The sequence below is a fragment of the Anabrus simplex genome, chromosome 2, assembly GCF_040414725.1.
Source record: "Anabrus simplex isolate iqAnaSimp1 chromosome 2, ASM4041472v1, whole genome shotgun sequence".
NCBI classification, from domain to species: Eukaryota; Metazoa; Arthropoda; class Insecta; order Orthoptera; family Tettigoniidae; genus Anabrus; species Anabrus simplex.
Genome location: NC_090266.1, coordinates 184,369,833 through 184,376,308, shown reverse-complemented (window position 1 = coordinate 184,376,308; position 6,476 = coordinate 184,369,833).

Below are 6,476 nucleotides of genomic sequence, written 5' to 3'. Positions count from 1 at the left end.
AGCAAGGTTTATTTTTATTTCATAACTAGCTGATGTACCCGTACTTCGCTACGGGATTCTCAGAAAGACTGACTTGGTGGTTTTCCTAACTGAATTCAACATAGGTCATTACAAAAACGTCAGTAGGAATGTAGCGATTGAAAGCAATGTTATCATATAAAATACTCGATCAAATGAAAAACCGCACACTTTCTCACTTTCTTTTTTTTTTTTTTTTTTTGCTAGTTGCTTTACGTCGCACCGACACAGATAGGTCTTATGGCGACGATGGGACAGGGAAGGGCTAGGAGTGGGAAGGAAGCGGCCGTGGCCTTATTAAGGTACAGCCCCAGCATTTGCCTGGTGTGAAAATGGGAAACCACGGAAAACCATTTTCAGGGCTGCCGACAGTGGGATTCGAACCTACTTTCTCACTTTCAACGAACAGTACTACGGTGCCGATCTAAGAGTCCAAAGTTCCAGAGCTGGAATAACCAGGTCGCAGACTGCCGTGAACACTACTCTGTCATTATTTCGTTAAATATGCACACTACACATTCCAATCAGTGCCTCAGAGTAGGGATTGAATAGCTCGAATACTATGATGAACCAGTGTGTTACGTACCAGATATATCAGAAAATGTATGAACCAGAGGAATGGCATGCTAAAGAAGAAAGTTATCTTACTTCCCAGCTACTTCAGCCAATATACAGGCAGGCTGTTACAGTCGGTACGACCAGGCGAGTTGCCCGTGTCGTTAGGGGCGCGCAGCTGTGAGCTTGCATCCGGGAGATAGTGGATTCGAACCCCACAGCCGGCAACCCTGAAGATGGTATTCCGTGGTTTCCCATTTTCACACCAGTCACACCAGGCTGTACCTTAAAGCCAAGGCCGCTTCCTTCACACCACTGTTCATTTCCTATCCCATCGTCGCAATAAGACCTACCTGTGTCGGTGCGACGTCAAGCAAATTAAAAAAACCTTGGTACGCTGCAGTAATCCTATCTATCGGGGATGAGAGGAAACAGAAGACAAAAAGCACATCACAACAAACAATGGTCAATGTAATGTTATTGTTGATAAAGTTTATGAGCTTTCTGTATTGCAGGCCTTCACATTAGTTTTCTTTCGACTCTATGATATTAGGGTGTCTTACAAAATTATTGATATCATAGACTTTAGTTCCTTATTCTCAGACTTTACATACCGATTTTCACTAAATTCTGTTTACCCATTTTCTCGTGACTCGGCGCTGATATGGACCTAGTAACAAAAATCCAAATTCATGAATATCTCTGATTATATGAGGTACAGTAACAATGTATAAGACATAAGTGATCGGAAGTTTAATAACTTCTTACATAACTACTACGAACTTACGACATAACTAAAGTTATGTTAGTTATGTAGTATTTATCGTTACGACCACTAATAACATAAATAACTTATTTATTGAGAATTACATTTCAGGCCTTCCCCTAAACTACCATTTCACTCAACGTGAATAAAATAATTTGTAGCCTAAATTGCAGTGGCTCATCACCCGACATTACATGCCGATTTTCATTAAATTCTCTTCAGTCCTTTTCTATAGATGCGTGTACAGACAGACAGACAGACAGACAGACAGACAGACAGACAGACAGACAGACAGACAGACAGACAGACAGACAGACAGACAGACAGACAGACAGACAGACAGACAGACAGACAGACAGACAGACAGACAGACAGACAGACAGAGAGAAATTACGGAAAAGTAAAGAAATGCATTTCCTTGTTACTGTGGACATGACAGATACAGAAATATCATTCATTTCAAATGCTGAGCAATGCACAGGCAAGACACTTATTTTATATATAGATTACATTTCAGGCCTTCCCCTAAACTACCATTTCACTCAGTGCGAATAACATTCTTGATAGCCTAGATTATAGCGACCTATTCCCCGACTTCTCATACCAATTTTCGTGAAGATACGACCACTAATAAATTAAATATTTGACAATTAAATTTTAGGCCTTCCCTAAACTACCATTTTTCTTAGCGTGTATAGCCTATATTGTAGCGACTTATTTCCCATCGTTGTCTAGCGATTTTCGTTAAGACACGACCGCTAATAACATAAACTACCATTTCACTCAGCGTGATTAAAATAATTTATAGCCTAGATTGTAGCGGTTCATCACCCGACTTTACATTCCGATTTTCATTAAATTCTCTTGAGCCGTTTTCTCGTGATGCGTGTACATAACTTACATACAGACAGACAGACAGACAGACAGACAGACAGAAATTACGGAAAAGTAAAAAATGCATTTTCTTGTTACTGTGGACATGACCGATACAGAAATACCATTATTTTCAAATTCTGAGCAATGTACAGACAAAACTCTTATTTTATATATATAGATTACATTTCAGGCCTTCCCCTAAACTACCATTTCACTCAATGTGAATAACATTACTGATAGCCTAGATTATAGCGACCTATTCCCCGACTTCGCACACCAATTTTCGTGAAGATACGACCACTAATACAATAAATATTTGACAATTAAATTTTAGGCCTACCCCTAAACTACCATGTTTCTCAGCATGTATAGCCTATATTGTAGCGACTTATTTCACATGTTTGTCTACCGATTTTCATTAAGACACGACCACTAATAACATAAATATTTGAGAATTAAATTTCAGGCTTCCCCTAAACTACCATTTCACTTAGCGTGATTAAAATAATTTATAGCCTAGATTGTAGCGGTTCATCACCCGACTTTACATTCCGATTTTCATTAAATTCTCTTCAACCGTTTTCTCGTGATGCGTGTACATACATACATACATACATACATACAGACAGACAGACAGAAATTACGGAAATGTAAAAAAATGCATTTTCTTGTTATTGTGAACATGACCGATACAAAAATAGCATTCTTTTCAAATTCTGAGCAATGTACAGACAAAACTCTTATTTTATATATATAGATTACATTTCAGGCCTTCCCCTAAACTACCATTTCACTCAACGTGAATAAAATAATTTGTAGCCTAGATTGCAGTGGTTCATCACCCGACATTACATGCCGATTTTCATTAAATTCTCTTCAGTCCTTTTCTATAGATGCGTGTACAGACAGACAGACAGACAGACAGACAGACAGACAGACAGACAGACAGACAGACAGACAGACAGACAGACAGACAGACAGACAGACAGACAGACAGACAGACAGACAGACAGACAGACAGACAGACAGACAGAAATTACGGAAAAGTAAAAAATGCATTTTCTTGTTACTGTGGACATGACCGATACAGAAATACCATTATTTTCAAATTCTGAGCAATGTACAGACAAAACTCTTATTTTATATATATAGATACAATTCGTGTGAGGCACATGGGGACTTACAACATAAGTATACGATTCCGCTCTCGTGCAACGACTGTCAGTGGTAGTTTCTCACAGTTTAAAAAGCTGAAAAAAACACTTGTGAGTGGGATTGCAAAATACAATATTTCCAGGAATATTGTAAATATTGTAGTCTCGTCATTCGGAAGGTAAAAATGAACTCATGATCCCCTCATGACAACATTTCTGCAGATAGAGGGCGGTTACGAATATAAAGCAAAGTACAAATTATTATTATTATTATTATTATTATTATTATTATTATTATTATTATTATTATTATTATTATTATTATTATTATTATCCAATACGCGAAGGATCCTATTCCCATACCGTGTTAAGGCCCTTCCTGTTTTATTTACGGCGAGTGCTGAGCTGACACATCGACCTTTCGCTGGAGACTTGGATTTTCCGTGAAGTTTAAATTCCACGCGAGCGGCGTAAACACTGTACACAGAAACGCCAGTCAGCTGCGCGGTGTTTTTCACCACGTCTTCCACAGTCCACAGCGGATTCTCATCTCGTAGGCTACTGTAAATCTTTAAAACAATTTGGTTTAGATTTCGTACTTAAATGTTCTCCACTTTTGTTAGCTTTAAGGTATTTCACAGGAGACTCAAGCGTCACAGCATCACACACGTCTCGCTCACATCTGGCAGCCATTATGAATACTGAACATGCTGTTGCAGCCAGTATTGCCAACAGTTTTCTTGGATCCATCTTCAACGTCGCCACCGACAAAGGCATAATAAATAAATAAATAAATAAATAAATAAATAAATAAATAAATAAATAAATAAATGAATAAATAAATAAATAAACTGAGATAATCCTCACCCTAATTCCTCAAACTGCCAAATCTACTAACATCATTAGCTCATTTACGTGCGTAACAGAATTTGAAACTTCAGCGAGCGCTTAATTTTCGCCTTAGATTTATCTGCAATGTTGCGTGCAATAGTATTCCTGATGAACAGTCCTATCTCACACTCTGACCTTCCATTTTTAAAACCTGTTAACACTTTATGTCTATAATCTTCTATCTCTTCCTCCTTATTTCCCCGTACCCGATTATAATTTAATCCTAACATATCCAGGCGCATCCTCTTTGCTGACTCAGTCAGATCTTCTTTCTTCCATAAGCCCCATTAATATTGATAGCTCCTCATCGAATCCTATTTCGTTCGTCAAGCTGTTTCCAAGGAGTCCCTCGCCCGTCAAATGGGAGTGGGACTCCGATACAGCCATAGGTCCGAGGCTTGCTTAAAACGTTCTGAACGTGCTCGGTGAAAATTCTTTGAAGCAGGATGCCACCCTTACTTACACAAAGTTCCATGAGGATCTCTCCTCTAACGGGTGGATTGTATAGCCGCCTGAGCACAAGGGTGCCACGACGTAGCATATGCCCTCTCCCATTCCCTAGCAACTAGTATACCGGTATCGACTCTCAGGACCACTTACTGTGCCACTCAGCCGTTGCGCATGATTCACGAACTAGGACATGACTACAGTAACCCACACCAAGAACCACCAATATTGTTAGTTCACAAATATATTTTACTGCCGTGTTTTATAACGTAATGTCCGAAAGCAGCTACCTGTTGCATAGAGCGGTATTAGTATTGCATAACTTTGCATATACACTGGCGGAAAAAATATCCATTGTGCTACATTAACGAACGTTGGTAGGCGTGTTTTTACATCTGAAAGATGACGTTGATTCAAAGTTCCTGCGAATCGCATCGGCGTGGCGCTAGTAGCGGACCCATGACTTTGCACATCAGGTTTTTTAATGTTTTCATTCCCCACCCTGAAGGGGTGGGGTGGGCCACCTGGAGGGTAACGCCCTCTCTCTGGCCAAGAGATGCCGTCGGGTTGGGGAGATGTGATGGAAGAAGAAGGTGGGTAAAGGATGTGAATAAGTAGGAGATGGGAAAGGAATTGTGCCTATGCCTAGGGATTGCACATTTGCTTTATTTAGTTCAGAAGTACATGTGAGACAATAGGTGATTTACAGAAGGGTGTGAGGGAAAAGGTGGAGTGCAAGTGGGAGAGATGAAGTTCAGAAGAAAGTGCTGGGGTAAAGGTGCAAGGTAAGGAGATGGAGGTTAGCTGTCATATGATTGAGAGAAGCGATGAGAAGACGAAGGAGTTCAAACGTTGGGAGGGGTGAGGGGATGAAACCAATTGGAGGAAGGGGAGGACAAACTGGTGGAGATGGGTAAACAGGAAGAGGGGCTGGCCGGGGGCGACGAGACGTATGATCAGTGGGTTGGCGACCGGGTGAGGGTGGGGAATGAGAGGGTTCCACTCGATACCATTGGCCATGGACACTGGCACCGGTGGTGATGAGCCGGTGGACGGCATTAGATGTAGGCAGCTGGAGCCGCACATAAATGTAGGGCCGTGGGCGTTCCGAATCCGAATAGCACGTCGGACGGGAACGCCCGCTGCACGAAGTTCTTGTAGAACATCCCTGTCGGAGATTTCAGGTAGGATTCCACGTAGCACACAGCTATACACAGCTGGAGGGGACGGTGAAAATGACTGGGTCGAAGATGTCTGGGAGGTAGCTACTGTGGTGTTGGCTGGCGAAAATATCGATGGCGAAGCGGCGACAGTTGAGTCCGGCGTGCTTGTAGGGAGTTTCTGAAGGGCAGTGGGCGTAGAAATTGGGAGAGATGACGACATAACAGGCGATGGGTGACAAGTGGTAACACTTGTGACAGGAAGAGAAGAAAGGATACTAGCGGACGTCGTGGTGGTGGTAATAGTGGTCGGTGTTGGGAAGGAGGGTGTTGATGTCTGTAGCGTCGTCCAGGATGTGGGCTCGTGGACAACTGGGACAACGGTTAGAGTTTCGGAAAGCTGGGATTGAATGAACGTAGGAGTTGGCACCACTGCGTAGTACTTACAATGGATCATCGCGCCGGAAGCGAAGAGGCGGTAGAGGGCGTCCTCTCCTCTGAGATGCCATCCGTCATTCTGTAGGCATTATTTACCGGGAAGTCAGCGGCGAGGAGGTCATCGACGATGTCTTCTTCGGAGATGGCTGGGTCCACTCCGGGGATGATACA